General features: G+C 34.9%; 1 long non-coding RNA gene across 2 annotated transcripts in view; it reads left to right on the top strand.

Moving 5' to 3' along the window:
• The window catches only part of LOC140596621 (uncharacterized), a 41,555-nt gene that overhangs the window by 2,445 nt on the left and 21,346 nt on the right, over positions 1-17,764 (top strand). The window contains exons 2-3 of one of the 2 annotated variants that reach the window (XR_011998512.1): positions 5,938-6,995; positions 10,400-10,600. This is a non-coding gene — a long non-coding RNA (uncharacterized lncRNA). Of the gene's footprint in view, positions 1-5,937; positions 9,580-10,399; positions 10,601-17,764 lie in introns of those variants that run through there. The other variant, XR_011998511.1, reaches the window with a different exon arrangement.

A 17,764-nucleotide genomic window follows, 5' to 3' on the forward strand; every position in this document is an offset into this window, starting at 1 on the left:
AATCACAACGTTTGCACATATTCTCTAGAAAGACTGGTATAACACCTCAGGGACACAGGCATACAAAACATTTATATTGTTTAGAATCCAAATATTTTTTAACAACTTTGTTGAGCCATATCTCACATACCACACTATTCACCCATTTAAAATGTACAATTCATTGGTCTTTTCCTATTCAGAGATATGTACAACCATCTCCACGATTTTAGAACATTTTCATTACTGGAACTGTGATTTACAGTTCTGCACATAGGAAGCTGAGAAGTCAACTCTCTGTCCTAACAACAAGTAAACAAGCTGAATAGACTTAAAAATCAACTCTTCTCAGATCTTTAAGAGGGGGAAGACACAGGAAAAATCACTGATCCCAAGATTGGATATATAGAAAGGTGAATGAATAACAGGAGGGAGTCATAGCTTACCTGGAGCAGACACTCACAAGCGGAAACACCTGTAGGAACCAGGCCTGAGATGAAAATTTGAACTGTGCTTGTACTTGAAAACTTGAATTTCTGGAGTCTCAGAGCAAGCAACTCTGGGGATTAAAAACTCCAAGGGGATCTAGTCATAGAAGAAACTCCCACAATACTGTTAGACTCACTTCTAGGAGCTCCATCAGATTCCCACAATAAATACTATTAAAAAAATTCCCTGGGGCTTACAGCAGGGAAGGGGAAGAGAAACCATTTTGAAACATGCCAAAGCACTCCATTTTTCTTAATTTCTCTTCACTCCACACCTATCTATGTAGAAGTCTGAAAATTCAACAAAAATATTTCTGGAACTATTAAATGAGTATAGCGAGGCTACAGAATGACAGGTTAATATACAAAGGTCAACTGATTTCCTACATGCCAGCAATGAACAAGTGGAATTTGAAATTAAAAACACAATGCCTAGCCAACACTTGTCTCCTATGTTGTTAATTTTAGCCATTCTGACAGGTGTGAAATGAGATCTTTTGTACTTTTGATTTGTAATTCCCTGATGATTGATGTTGAGCATGTTTTCATTGATGTTGAGTCTGTTAGCCATCTCTATGTCTTCTTTGGAAAAATGTCCATTCATGTCTTCTCCTCATTTCTTAACTGGATGATTCATTTTTTGGGTGTTGAGTTTGATAAGTTCTTTATAGATTTTGGATACTAACCCTTTATCAGATATGTCATTAACAAATATCTTCTCCTATTCTACAAGGTTGCCTTTTAGTTTTGTTGATTGTTTCCTTCACTGTGCAAAAGCTTTTTACATTGATGAATCCCAATAGTCTATTTTTGTTTTTCTTTCCCTTCAGGAGACATATGTAATAAGAAGTTGCTACAATTGGTGTCAAAAAGGTTGCTGCCTGTGTTCTCCTCTTGGATTTTGATGGTTTCAGATCTCACATTTAGATCTTTAATCCATTTGAACGTAAGAAAGTGGTCCAGTTTCATTCTTCTGCATGTTGCTGTCCAGTTTTCCCAGCACTATTTTTTGTTAAAGTGACTTTTTTTCCAGTGGGTATTCTTTCCTGCTTTGTTGATCAGCTGACCATATAGTTGTCAGAATCCATTTCCGGGTTCTCTACTCTGTTCCACTGATTTTGGTCTGTTTTTGTGCCAGTACCACACTGTCTTAATCACTACAGCTCTGTAATACAGCTTGAAGTCCAGAATTGTGATGCCTGCAGCTTTGTTTTTCTTTTTCAAGATTGCTTTCGCTATTCAAGGTCTCTTCTAGTTCCATACAAATTTTAGGATTGTGTGTTCTAGCACTGTGAAAAATCCTGGTGGTATTTTGATAGGAATTGTATTAAATATGTAGATTGCTTTCAGTAGTATAGATATGTTAACAATATATGTTCTTTTGATCCATGAGCATGGAATGTTTTTCCATTTCTTTGCATCCTCTTTAGTTTCTTTCATCAGTATATTATAGTTTTCAGAATACAGGACTTTCACCTCTTTCGTTGAGTTTACTCCAAATATCTTATGGATTTGAGTGCAACTGTAAATGAATCAATTCTTTAATTCCTCTTTCTGCTGTTTCACTATTGATGTATAGAAATGCAACAGATATCTGTATATTGATTTTCTACCCTGTGACTGTACCGAACTTGCGTGCCAGTTCTAGCAACTTTTTGGTAGAGTCTTTTAGGTTTTCCGTATAGAGTATGATGTCATCTGTAAATAGTGAAAGTTTGATTTCTCCCTTGCCAATTTGGATGTGTTTTATTTCTTTTTGCTGTCTGACTGTTGAGGGTAGGACTTCCACTGCTATGTTAAATAACAATGGGTGAGAGTGGACCACACTGTCTTGTTTTTAACCATAGAGGAAAAGCTCTGTTTTCCCCACAGACAATGATATTAGCTGCGGGTTTTTCACATATGACCTTTGTGATATTGATATAGATTCCCTCTATCCCTACTTTGCTGAGGGTTTTTATTATGAATGGATGTTGTATTTTAAGGGGAAACCTCTCACACTGTTGGTGGAAATGAAAACCGGTATAGCCACTCTGAAAAATAGTACAGAATTTCCTGAAAAAGTTAAAAATAGAACTACCTTATGATCAAGGAATTGCACTACTGTGTATTAACCCAAAGGATATAAAAATACTAATTCGAAGGGATACATTCACCCCAGTGTTTATAGCAACACTATCAACAATAGCCAAATTATGGAAAGAGCCCAAATGCCATCGACTGATGAATAGATAAGCAAATGTGTATATATAAATAAATGGGATATTACTCAGCCATAAAAAGAATGAAATCTTTCCATTTGCAACAACGTGGATGGAGCTATGGAGTATTATGCTAAGCAAAGTAAGTCAGTCAAGTAAGATAAATGCCTTATGATTGCACTCATATATGGAACTTAAGAAGCAGAACAGATGAACAGGGGGTAAAAGAGAGGCAAACCAGGAAAAAGACACTTAGCTACATAGAAGGAACTGATGATCACTCTTCCCAGGTGAGCAGGGGATGCATTACATGGGGGATGGGTATTAAGGAGACCACTTTTGATGAGCATGGGGTATTGTATGTAAGTGATGAATCACTAGGTTCTGAACCTGAAACTAATATTGAATGGTTAACTGTAATTTACATAAAAAATTGGAAAAAAAAGACCCACAATAACATTTACATTAACAGTCTCAAAATTGAAATACTTAGGGCAGCCCAGGTGGCTCAGTGGTTTAGCACCACCTTCGGCCCAGGGCCTGATCCTGGAGACCCGACATCGAGTGCCACATCAGGCTCCCTGCATGGAGCCTGATTCTCCCTCTACCTGTGTCTCTGCCTCTCTCTCTCTCTCTCTTTCTCTGAATAAATAAACAAATAAATAAGTAAAAAAATGAAATACTTAGATGAACAAAAAAACAAACAAAAACTAAATAAATGGAGATATATTCTATTTTTATGGACAAGATGATTCAATATTATGAAAATGTAAAATATATATATATATATATATATATATATATATATTTATATATATATAAAGGGGGGATAGAGGGAGCTATCAATGTAATACCAATTAAAATCCCATCAGGTTATTTTATATGTATCAAAAATTAATTCTAAAATTTATATGGAGAGACAAAATATCTAGAATAGCCAACACACTATTGAGGGAGAACAACAGAGTTGGAGGGCAGATGCTACTTGGTTTTAAGACTTACTACTCAGCTATAGTAATCAAGGCAGTGTGGCATTGACAAAAGAACAGACAAATAGAGTAATGGGCCAAAACAGAGATCCCAGAAATAGATCTCCATAAATACAGTCAACTGATCTTTGACAAAGGAGAAAAGGTAATACAATAAAGATAGTCTCTGCAAAAAATGATGCTGAAAAATTGGGCAATCATCTGCAAAAACATGGGCCTAGACACAAATCTTGTACCCTTTACAAAAAATAACTCACCTACATGTGAAAAAGAACAGTATAAAACTCCATGAAGAGAGTATATGAGAAAACCTAGATTACCTTGGCTATCATAAGGTCTTTTTACCACACCACCAAAGGCAAGATCCATGAAAAAAAAAAAGATAAGCTGAATTTCATTAAATTTAAAAGCTTTTGCTCAATGAAAATCAATATCCAGAGAATTAGAAGATAAGCCACAGAATGGGTAATATTTTTTTCCAAAAAATGCACCTGATAAAAAACCATTATCCAAAATATACAAAGAACTCTTTTTTATTTACAAGATTTATTTATTTATTTTAGAAAGAAAGAGAGTGAAAGAAGATGCATGGGAAGCATGAGTGGGGGTAGGAGCAAAGGAAGAGAATCCTCAAGAAGACTCCTTGCTGAGCTCAGACCCTGAGGTGGGGCTCAGTGTGGGGAAGGAACGCCAGGCTCCCATTCTACCTCACTACCTATGTGATTATGACTTGAGCCAAACCAAGAATTGGTCACTTAATCGACTGAGCATTCAGGGGCCCCTTAAATATGCCAAGAAGTCTTAAAACTCAATAATAGGAAAACAAACAGCTCGATTTTAAAATAAGCCAAAGATAGGTTAGGGGCACTTGGGTGACTCAGTTGGTTAAGCATCTGACTCTTGATTTTGGCGTGGGTCATAATCTGGGGTCCTGGAATCAAGCCTCCCATTTGGCTCCATGCACAGTGGGGAATCTGCTTAAGGATTCTCACTCTCCCTCTTTCTTTGTCCCTCCCCCTGCTTGCACATTCTCTTTATGTAAAATAAAAATAAATAAATCTTTAAAAATAATGATAATAATAAATAAAAATAAGCCAAAGACCTTAACTGATACTTTACCAAAGATAATACACAAATGGCAGATACACGTATTAAAAAATGCTTCACAATATATGTTATCAGGTAAGTGAAAATGAAAATAACAGGGAGATACCTGCACACACTTACTAGAATGGCCAAAATCCAGAACACTGACAACACCAGGTCCTAGTAAGGATAGGAAGCAAGAGGAAATTTCACACACTATTGGTGAGGATCAAAAGTGGAACAGGCACTTGGAAGACAATTTCAAAGTTTCTCGCAAAACTAAACATACTCTTAATATATAATCTAGCCACATTCTCCTTGGTATTTACTCAAATAAATAGAAAATCGTGCCCACACAAAAACTGGCACATGTATGTTTATAGCAGCTTCAGTTTAATTTGCCAAAAGTTGGAAAAAACCAACATGGCCTTGAGTAGAAGAGTGAATGAGTGAATGGATGAATGAATGAATGAATAAATATTTATCTAGCACTAAAAATAAATGAGCTATCAAGCCACAAAAAGACAATGAAGAACTTTCAGTACTAGTATATTAGCATATATATTAACATTTTAGTAAGAAATAGAAACAAATAGAGAAGGCTACATGATTCCAAATATGTGACATTCTGGAAAAGATAAAACTCTGGAGACAATAAAAGTATCTGTAGTCAGCTGGGGTCGGGGTGGTTGGAAAAATGAATAGGTAGAGCACAGAGGATTTTTAGAACAGCGAAAATACTCTGTATGATATAATAATGATGTATGTATGTCATTATATATTCATTCAAACCCATAGGATGAATAACACCAAGAGTGAACCCTAAGGTGAACTATAGACTTTAGGTGATTATGATGTGTCAAAGTAGCTTACCGTTTTGGTAGAAAAAAAAAAAGTAGGCTGATTGTTGATAATGGGATAATGTGTGTGGGATATAGGGGGAGAGATGGGATCTCTCCCTCCCTCTCAGTCTTGTTGGCAACCTAAGCTACTCTAAAATAGTAAAACCTTAAAAAAAAATCCAGTACCCTTTAGCTTTCACCACCTTATGATCCCAGCTACCTTCCAAGCCATAAGCAATCAGTCATTTATTTTATGTTTCTATACCTTTGCCTATTCTGGATTTGTAGTGAATCTTCAAGATTGCTAATACTGTGGCTGCACTGGCTCATATGATTTTTATTTTGGTTATAGGACACATTTCGGCAAGAAATCATCAAGGAACTTCGAAGAACAAGATTTATAACTCACACGTCCTGGAGGGAATATGGCATGCCAAAGGCACAGAGTAAAGGCAAGGTAGAGAGAAGGGGGTGAGAGACATAGAAGATGGAGAGAGAAAGGGACGGACAGAGAGACAGACAACCCTGAACTTGGGGTTCTGCCTTTATTAGGGTTCAAGTGTGGAGTGTTTATAGAGTTTCATGCGTTCACTTTTCACCAGCTAATTTAAAGCATAAGAGCAGGAATTAGGGTTGGGGATGTAAAAGCAGGGTCCCTCAAGCTGTCAAGTATCTCAGTTAACTAAGGCTTTTTTGCGAAAGGAAACTTCATGGCGGGGGTGGCCTAATTCCATGCCTGGTTGTTTTGCTAGTAGTTGGGTCACAGAACTAATAATATATTTATTCAAGATGACTGTCTTTTAATAAAAATTTCCTGGCCATAAAAAAAACCTAATGTCAACCGCTCATACAACACCACCATCAACAACAAAAAGCTTCATGTCAGGCACTTATATTACACAGAGAATCTACATTATCACATTTGCTTGTTTTATGTATCTCCTCGCACTCTTGCTAGAGACAAAGGAGAACTCCCCAGGATAGAACAGCTTCACTCTGTCTTCCCAGCAGGAATTCCAAAATTTCTGTGGACAAGTGCTTGATATATTTGCCTGTTAGTGAATGTAGTAATCCTGCCTTTGATCTACCATGCATTTTCTGCATGAATTTATGGAGAGATGAAAGCTGATGCCCTGTCATTTTAGACCATTGAGCTCCGGACTCAAAGGAACCACATTTGAACATATGAAGAAACTATGTGACATTACCTGAGGGTTTGTGATGAACTGGATATTCCCTATTTGCTCATCCCAGACTTACCTTCCCCCCATCCCAATCCTGCTGTGTCGCAGAGGCTGACCTCCATGGACTTCATCAATCTGGTTGTCTTGCCTCTGCTGCTAGTTGTGATCAGCCCATGGAATGCACACATCGGACGCTAGAGGAAGATGAAAGAGAGATACATATCAGGTTTCTTATTTCTCTGTGTTTCTCTCTGCTCGTTTGAGGGTTTGTGTGTTTTTTATTGTTGGTGGTGGTGTTTTTGTATTGTTTTGTTTTTAAACATGTGTATTTCTCTACTACTGTCCACAGCTTCTGGTCATGCATTACACAACTGTACTTCTAAGAGCGTTCTGATAGCCGTTCCCTTCTTTATCCCTTCACGTCTAAGGGGTAAAAGACGCATTGATTGCTTGCTGCTGCTTCATGTTCAGGGCAGGCGCTTCACCGTTCTTTACATTTCCCTTAATCATCCCAACTCCTGTATAAATACCACCTTGTGTAACTCTCTCTCATTAGACTTTTTCCAGTTACCTCTTGAGTGTGCCTGTTTTATGCTAGTAGTTTGAAAAATACATGAGATTCTCATTGGGTACAATTACTGGATAGAGATTTGCTTCTGTTTGGCAGAATGTGTGGGAAGAAATAAGCAAAGGACTATTTGGTTCTATTTGGTTTAACCATTGTACAGAAAGTAATTTTGCATTTTCCATGTACTTTGAAATGTTTCTCAACCTACTTCTTTAGTGTTGGGTTGGTGGGCATGTTCTTGATTCCAGCCAACAGATTATAATAAGAGGTGCCATGTATCATTTGTAAGCAGAGGCAGTTCAGAACTGTAGTAAATTCTCCATGCTTTATTTTCCTCTAACTTAGCCGCAGCTAAGGCCAGATTTTCTCAGGATAAAGAAGAGTTGCCCTCCCAATACCAGCTCTCCAAATTTTCTGACGTAAAACCATGAATACGTTAGACTAAGTAATGAAAATTTTGACATATGAGTACTACCTTGCATGTTTTATAGTAAAGATACATCTGCACAATAATAAAGTCCATTTGTAAAGTGTTTCTCTGTTACATCATTTGTAACAGCAGAAGACTAGAAACTATTAAAGCTTCCACAAATAAAAACAAGTTAAATAAACTGCGGTTTAAACACACAGATACAGAAAAATTGCAGGCTATAATGCTACGTTACCTGAAGAACACTCTCTATAGATTGTCAACTTTTTGTAAGAGGAAGAAATATAAGTACATATTCCTGTTTGCTTTATTTGTGTGAAGAAAAAGTAATATAATAACAAAAACATAGTAATGTAGTGGTCTCAAGATGAGTGAGGATTGGGTGGAAGTAACAATTCTAAATGTACAGCTTCTCAATTAGTTTGAAACATTTTTGAACCATTGAATGTAATGATTTATTTAACAAATGACAATTGAATATTTTTATCTCTAACATCAGAAAAATAAAAATGAGTAAGAGCAATGCACTATACATTCTCAAAAAAATGAATCAATGGAACACCAAAGAAGGCCTCAGAAGAAATGCAAGTGAAGCAAATATTCAGCTGTTGACACCTGTAGGTAGAGGATCAATTTGTTTCAATAATGATGCTGGAGAGATTAAATTCCTACTGCAAAATGTAGATAATGTATGTGTCTCAAAATATATTTTAAAATAAGATATTACTCAAAGATATATTTTGAAGAATTATAATATGCACAAATTATTTTTGAAGGGTGTGAATATATATGTGTATATATATCCATATATAAAGATTAGCTTAAATAAATATAAGATTTCTGCATGTCAAAAATCATAAAATTTCAAAACAAAAGACTTAGGCAAAAAAAATGTGAGAGAATATAATTTTCCAAAAAATAGTGAAATAAAAATCTGATATCCTTAAACAAAAAAGAGATAAAATGGTCATTTGAAAAAATAGTAATAGAGAAACTGAAAAAAGCTGTTATGCCTAGAAACTTTCAAAGGAGGAAATACAAGTAATCAATAATTGCATTTATGTAGTCCAATGTTAATTGTGATCAACTGATAACCAGATATCGTTCACTAGGCTGTCATAACTGAAAATGATTTTTTAATGCACAATAATTTACAGTTGTTCCGGGAATATATGTGGTAAGGTGCTTGTAGACATATCAATAGGTGAATAGGCAACTTAGCAACACACGTCAAAAGCCCTAAGAATATGAGAAAATATAGATGTTTCCCCAATTGGGGCTATTGCAAGTAATAATTCGTTGAGCAAAATGTCAGCTATTTTCTCTAATTTTAGGTTACATACTACTCAATATAGAGTTATTTTTTTAGTATGTGTATAAACAATGACTATAACTTTTCCATATATTTATGGCTGCATGTTTTATTCTATGAAATGCTTTCTTGTGTTGATCTCATGACTGGAAGTGTTTTCATTTGATGAAAATAATTATTAGGAGCAAACAGTTTTTAACCTGATAGTTTCTTTTCCATTAGCTTTGCGAACAAGAATTAATACAAGAACACTTCTCCAAAAATGATCTCTCATTCAACAACTATCAATGAGCATCTACCATATATCAGATCAGGTATGGTGTTAGGTGCTAGGAATAAGGCAGCAAACTGTAAAAACAAGACAAACAAGTAAAAAAATAATCCTGCCTGTATACAGTAACTAATATTCTAGTGCATTTTGAAGCACTGAAAAGATGATAGTTTCTGTAACCAGATATGTGAAAATAATCAAAATAAAAAGATACCTTCACATGTTCCTACCACTTGCTCTTTTTTAAATAATCACATACAGCTAATTGCCTTCCCTGTCCCTTTCCAACACAGTTCTTTTTCTTTATGATAATAATAAAATATTCATTAAATAATTAATTCGGAGAGACAATATTAAGGTAAAAGATTTTCAAGTTCTCAAACTCATCATTGATACATATCCTCCAATATTCATTTATATTTTGTCTATAGTTCTACATTAAAATATTTCACTTGCCTGGGGAAACATTTAACAATATTTATAACAAAGAAAACCTACCCTTGGAGAGTGGAAGCAATGCTGAATTGTTTCCTACTATTCATTAAAGCTCAATTATAAAAAAAAAAATATTTATGGAATTAATCTGTTTTCTTTCTCCTCTTCTTCCCCATTTTTCTCCTCTCCCTTTCCTCCTTCTTCCCCCTTTTTTCCTCCTCCTCCTTTCCCTCCTTCTTTCCCGTGACTCTAAAGTGATGTGCTATATCAGATTTTGTATATATTTGTGCTTATGTTTGAGTATAAATATATATCTTCTGATATATTATACATATATAATCTACATATATAGCTACATTATACATATATATTATGACTACTCTAATATTTAGTAAGTTTTTAAGTGATTATTTTTATAATGAGACTTTTGAATAAAATATTTAGGCTCCCCTTTGTATTCATTATGAGAAAAAAATCTTGCATTCTCTTCCTCCCTCATACCTTCCTCTGCTCCGTCACTTAATATTATCTTCCTTTTGTGTTTATCTTTGTATGAAATCTATGCTTTTGTCCCTGAATTTATCATTTTATTTTTTAAATTTATTTATTCATAGGGACACAGAGAGAGAGAGAGAGGCACAGACACAGGCAGAGGAAGAAGCAGGCTCCACGCAGGGAGCCAGACGTGGGACTCGATTCCAGGTCTCCAGGATCACACTCCGAGCTGCAGGCTGCACTAAACCGCTGTGCCATCGGGGCTGCCCGAATTTGTCGTTTTAAAAGATGTCCTTTGGCTGCAAGCTATTGTGCATAAGGTAATAAGGAGAATTATTTTAATATCCAAATTATTTTGTTTTCCTTTATTCATTTGATATTATCAGAATATCCAATATTTATATTCTATCCTATTATTCCTATTCCTGCCTTGGTTTTTATGGTTTCAATTTTTAGTTGAATATATTAAATTCATTCCACTGGAGGATCCCTGGGTGACTCAGCGGTTTAGCGCCTGCCTTCCGCCCAGGGCACTATCCTGCAGTTCCTTATCAGGCTCCCTGCACGGAGCCTGCTTCTCCCTCTGTCTCTCTCTCTGTGTCTCTCATGAATAAATAAATAAATAAAATCTCTAAAAATAAGTAAATAAATAAATTCTCCCTAATAGTCTTTTGCCAGGATCTTTCCATTCACTTCTTACCTAACTATAGCCTTTCTTCCAGAAAGGCTTGTATGAAAAATGTATCCTGCTATTTTACGGTAAAAACTGTTTTGTCTATATACTTTATACTTGGAAGATGACTTTGCTGGATATAAGATCCTTGTATCATATTTTCTTTCCTTGAGTCTCTTTGCAAGTGTTGATCTTCTATCAATGAATATTGCAGCCAAAGTGATTACCTGGACCTTCATTTTCAATTTATCTGTCTTGTTTCCTTTCCTTTATAAGTGACATACTCTTTTTCACCAAGAAGCCAAATGGATCTTTCCTAATAAACTCAACGGAACATTTGTTTATTTCATTTTCTCCTTCACATATTCAGTTTTGCACATGTTATATATTTGGTTCCTGTCTTTTCTTTACTACTTGTTCACTACTTATTTGAATTTAGTTTCCTTTTGTTAATTTTTCTCATTTCACTTTTCTATGTATCCTACTGTTCTGTTTCTTTTCTTCCTATTTATCTTCCTCTTTACTGGCCATTCTTTCCTGTGTGCTTAGTGTTTTTTTTTTTTTTTGTAAAAGTTGTGATTACATATTTAATATTTTTGTGTTAATGTTGGGAGTGTTGGATTCAAATTTTATCTGCTTTAATGTCTCGGTTTTCTTCCATGTTTTTTCTCTGTTGGGAAGTTTTCCTATTACCCCTTTTCTTTTTTTTTTTTTATTACCCCTTTTCTTAAAGTAACATTATATGGATGCTTTATCTATTCCCCTTTGTTGGTTTTGTTGTTGTTTCTTTCTGTGAGGTTTTTTTTTTTTTTTTTTTTTTTTTGGTTTGCTTTTTGGCCTATTTTTGTTGAGTTGGATTTTCAGAGAAGAAATTAGCAGGGGATAGCAATGACCGCATTCTTAAGTACTGGTTCTTAACAACTTTTGTCTAATTTCTCTGTAGATGTTTGCCTTTTATTTATTGATATTATTTGATTACTGATATTAAGAGCCCTTTATTTACTAGAAATTATTTTGTTACATGCATAGTGTTATTTAAATGAGCATAGAAGTCCATGTAGTATTATTTTATAAATCTTTATAAATCCTCATTCACTTTATGTATAACCTTTTGTCATTGATGGTTCTATTAGGATAACATAAACCTCTTTAAATATTGCAAGCAATTTAGAGTTTAGCACAGCAAATTAAGTGCTTACAAATCTGTTGAAAGGACTGAGAAGTAAAAGGTCAGGGCATACCACCAATAGATCTCAGGTTTGTTGATAGCTTTGGGGGAATTATGAAGTTCCTATTTCCAACCCTGCTCAAAAGGTACGGGAAGTCACTGCTGTTGGTTGCTGCAGGGCAGGCTGTAACACTGAAGAGAATGATTCTTAATGGCCAGCAGACACTAAAAATTCTCACATTCACCATATCCATGCTTTTGCTTTCTGATGCAAAAGGAAGAATAGAACTGTTTCACTTCTGCCTTCCAGATCTAACAGTCACTCATATTATTATAATCTAAACCAAAGCCCTGCCACAAAGCACCCTGGGAAATTTGTTTTCTAGACATGCTTCTAAGCTATAGGAGAGAGCACGGAAGGTGGTGAGAATGGTTCTGAGTACCAACAATCCTTTTCCTCAGTGCCAGTACACAGCCTTCTATTCAAGCTTATCTCCCAAACAATGGCAACAAGATCATGTGACTGACAAAGATGATGTGCAAGTGACAATGTGTTTGCTCTTTTCCTGAAATCCTCATCATATGTTATACTATATATAGCATTAGATAGTCTTTATTTCTTTTCTAGTGTAATCACAAACCCCCTTCTATAACCTGTAAAGACTGATTAATAAGTCATTCCCTCAACCCTTTATAAAAATTGTGCAGAAAAAAAGAAAGTCTTCACTTTTTAAATTCATATTATTTACTTGTTTATTTATTTATTGTATACTCCATACCCAGTATGGAGCTTGAACTCACAATCCTGAGATCAAGAATCGCAAGTTCTACTGACCAATGTAGTCATGGCGTGCTGAGAAAAGAAAAGCTTTAAAAAAGGCAACTGATAAGATACAGAACAATGAAGACAATATGATTATTTGTCTAGTCTTTGTTTAACAACTGGTATTTAGTTGCTATTTAAAACTTGTTTCTTTCACTTTCCACGCTACGTTCCATTTATACTCAGTCAGTGCCTCAAAAGTTTGTGATACTCTGCTTAGTAAGGTGATTCAAACTTTGACTCCTTAAATATCATGCTATGTTTGATATTTGATTGCTGTGGCCTTGAGAACCCATGAGTTGGACAAACATAATCCTCTCTGCTTCTACTGTGTAGCAGAAATTATATTGCACCTTACTATTAAGATTGTAACTACAAACAGTTGGCCTTTACCTATTAATTTGGTTGCATTAGAAACTCAGTAAGAGTAAGGTTTTTTTTGTTTTGTTTTGTTTTTAATTTCGAGTTCATTGAAACCATCACTGTGCCCTTGTAAAACAATTCCGCCTTTGGAAACGAACACCTGTAAACCATCAAAGCAGTAAATTATAGGGAGGGGAGACAAAATCATTTTTGAGGGTGTTCTGAGGGATTATAATGAAAGGAGTCATTCTCACTTTCAACCATTGAGTTTCCAATCTGTTTTCTAAGACAGAAAAAAACATTTGTGGTCATAAATAAAAAAAAATTTAGAACATTTCTTCAATTCTACCAGGTATTTTCTATAAGCCATTCCACTATATAACTGGACCAACTGCTTCTGGGTAATGAGGCACCCAACAAGGTGAGTGATTCCCTTGGGTATGAGTCCTTTGCTTTACTCTTTTGTTGTAAAGTGAATGCCTTGGTCAGAAGCAACATTGTATGGGATGATAATTGTAGCAAATAATGTATTCTATAAATCAGTGGGTAAGACTGAGGGCAGGAAAATTAGAGACACAGAATGGAAATGCTTATCTATAGTAAGTGATAATATCAATGGGGGGAAGGATTACTACTCTTTGATTCAAAAGGGTAAACATTCATTAAACTGCCACCAGAGCTTACTTCCACCCTTCCCTCTGGGGCTAGTGTTTGAGGTTTTTCTGACTCCAAGATACTTGGCAATAAAATCAAAGTGTAAGCCAATCTTCAATATGAGATCAAATGATGCTAACTTACATACACACATTTATAGTTGTATTACCAAAAAGATCCCTGGAAAAATGATAGGAGCTGATAGATTTTTTTAAATATATATATATATATATATATATATATATATATATACACACACACATATATACATATACATATACATACACACACACAAGGGAAAATAGAGGTTCTATAATGCAATGTGAAAGATGTTAGTTTTTCTGATCCTGCTATGGTAATAGCTGAAATTAATCTCTCAACAGCTGAGAAATTTGGCAGAGGTATTTGGAGGCTGAGAATGTCCCTATGAGAAGAAGAAATTTTTAAAAATATAAGAGGAATAATCAAGAATAGAGAATTCCTGTTCACCTTTCCAGCTGTCACAAAGTGGTGGCTCATATTTTTAAAAATGATATAAAGAAAATTCCCCAGGGAAGGAATCAAGCCAACAGCTTTAAAGAGTAAAATAGCTGCAGAAATCTTTAAAGGAGTACATAGACTGAGAAAGTCAGGGTGAGGACATGGAAGCAGTAATCCAAATGGAAATAACAGGTCTGTAAAGATAGGATGGTGAGAGAAGAGAAAAACAGACAAGAACAAAGACACTTCCTACAGACATCTGAGGTTGTGCAGAGATAGAGTATGGAGAGTAAAAGGAAAAAAAAAGTTGCAGTTTAAGTTGGCACTAAAGAAAAACAATGGTGATACTTGTGCTCCCTAAATGATGGTAGCAATATTTATAAAGGAACTTCAGAAATAGGAAAGAAGGAGTCTGAGCTGATGCAAGGTGGCAACAAAATAATAAGCACTTGCTTATTTATTGGAAATGATCAGCTCAAGAACTAAGTTCAAGGAAGTAAGTACTCTAAAGAAATGTTTTACATATTTAAGCACATCTTACATATGATTTACTACACTATTTAAAAATAGTAATTGCAAACAGAATCTCGCCTTGGTAATTTTTGAAAATTGAAAGACTAAAAGTTGTAGACAATGAAACTGGACCTTGATTTCAAGAATTTTCTAAGCATAGCATAAAACATATGATAGGCACAACGGTAGCAAGGAGAAAAGCTATTGGGTTGAGGAATTTGAAGAGATACCATGCTTTAAGAGGAAAGTGGGAAGAATATTAATTTTATTTCTATGAAGCAAATGTTTGATTAGGAAAACAACAACACAAACAGTTTCTGTTTAAGACCATCTGTCTGAACACTGATGAAATATGTGAAGACATTTCCCAGCAACCCCATCAGCAGCCCATACGCAGTGGTGGGGGATTGTGTGTGAAGGGTGTATAGTGCAAGGTGCCAGAGAAATGAGACAAGCCTGCTTTTATAGCTTCTGTCTGTATATATGGCCTGGAGACTTTTTTACAAGGAGATTCTCAGGTACTTCCAGGAAAGTAAAATACACAAGTGAAACTGGGACTCTAATATACACTCAAAAATGAATTTTATTTAATGCAGCTGACATTGCTTTTTACAGGAGGAGCACAGGTTGTAGACAGATACGAAGAGAGTTCTCTAGAGAACAGTAGGAAGTACAATTAAACAGATCAAAGTAGCAAAACCATAAATGTGCTACCAGATGCAAAAGTGGCACTGTGGAATGTGACCATGCAGAGAGACTGACTCAAGGAGAACTACTGGCTTGCACTCTTTAGAGAGGACTGTGGTGCAAAACAAAACGTGGAGAAGAAAAGCAAATGAAATGAAGGCAAAATCCACTATTAGAAAGTAGAGCAAGGCTGAACAAAGAGCTTCCAGGGATCATTTTTGTGTGTGTGTCTTAGTTCTATGTGGTCTCCTCACAAGCAGGTTACTCACGCTACTTCAAGTTCCATTGCACACACAGGAGCAGCTTAACGGAGGGTTACGTACCTGTTTACAGGAGAACAATTACAGTTTATTGTTGTATTTTCCTGTGTCAAAGTGAACTGGAACATTACTTTGGGGAACAAATTTCACATTTCACTAACTCATGTGAAAGCATGAGCAGATAGGAATGCTTTCCGGAAGATAAATTTTTGAAGGAAGAAAAAGGGAAATCTTGAAAAGGATATGGTGAAGTACAGTATATGACAGCATAGGAGTATAAAAAGCCACTTAAAAAAGCAAAACCAAGAAAGTATCCTACTTAGAAATAACAAAGGAAATCTCTCTGTATAAAACAGAAATTGATGAGCTTGAGGATGAAGATATTAAAAACAGTTTTCAAACATCTAAGGGAAGTAGTAGAACAGAGTCAAAATAAAGTGGTCTTTTTGGAAAGAAAAGAAACTTCTGGTTAAAATATATATAATGTTCTGCCTGAGGGAACCAGGAGTGGAGGAGACCAGGGAACACACTATGAAGTGCTTGAGAATCAGACGGCTCAAGTAATGAAAATAAATAATCGTAATGATGTCACATACACAAACATGCATACATGATAACCTGCTTACATGATATTTTACGTGAGTTGTTTGATGTTTTTAATAATCCTTCAGTCTAGTTATCTTAATTCCCATGTTGCAGGTGAAAACACTGAGTTTCAAAGAGATCTATCAAGATTTCCATGAAAAAATAGTTATTAATCTCCCTTATCATCACTTTTGCCTATGGACTCCTTATTTATGGAAGTGGATTCCTATATTTAGAATGAAATATAAAAGCTTGGGTTTTTATTTGGCATGTCTTTTTTTAACATTTCTTTCTAAAAATTCTTATTGTATTTTATGTAATTATTGGTCTGCATTTGAAGATAAATCAGGAAATAAAACTTTCTTTACCACCACTAGGTAGAAAAATACTGTGCTAGAAGACAAAATCATTCACTAGAAGGGCTAACCAGAGAAATTATAACATAAAAATAAAAAATAATAATTAGAAGAGTATTAAGGGAAAAGTGGTAAAAACTGCAGTGAATTCAATTTATGATAATAGATGTTACTTTTTAACATGTTTGTTGGTGTAAAACACATAGGTATCATATACACAGAACTTCTTAACATAGAGGGAATCCCACCTTATAAATAGGCTTCGATTTTCCACCTTACACCATTCTGGCATTGTGTTAAACACTATGAGAGACATGGAGTGATAGAAGAATTTTGTATTCAGGAGTGAATAAAGGGGAGAGGGTGGTATGCACAGATCAGGCAATATAACTATAATTAACCCTGAACATTTACTTTTCATTAAATTATTCCATTAGTTTTGTATTCATTCATTCACTCAACAAAGAATTTATATATTTATCTATATAATTATCTATAGCCACTAAGGAAACCAGTATGGACTTTCCATAATAAGTTAAAAATAGAACTATCATATGATCCTGCAATCCTACTTTGGGGTACATATCCAAAGGAAATGAAAATAGCATTATTTACAACAGGCAAGATATGGAAATAATATGTGTCACTTAATGGACAAATGGATTAAAAAAAGATGTGATACATATATATAAACACATGATGAAATATTATTCTGCCATGGGAAAGAAGGAAATTCTGGCATTGAAGACAATATGGATCTTGAGGGCTTATGCTAACTGAAATAAGCCAGACAGAAAAAAACAAATACTGCATGATATTATGTATGTGTGAAATCTAAAAAGAAAAACAAACAAAAAATCCAAAACACAGAAACACAAAACTCATAGAAACAGATAGTAGAAAAGCAGTTGCCAGAGATGGA

Source organism: Vulpes vulpes, unplaced genomic scaffold (assembly GCF_048418805.1).
Source record: "Vulpes vulpes isolate BD-2025 unplaced genomic scaffold, VulVul3 Bu000000756, whole genome shotgun sequence".
NCBI lineage: Eukaryota > Metazoa > Chordata > Mammalia > Carnivora > Canidae > Vulpes > Vulpes vulpes.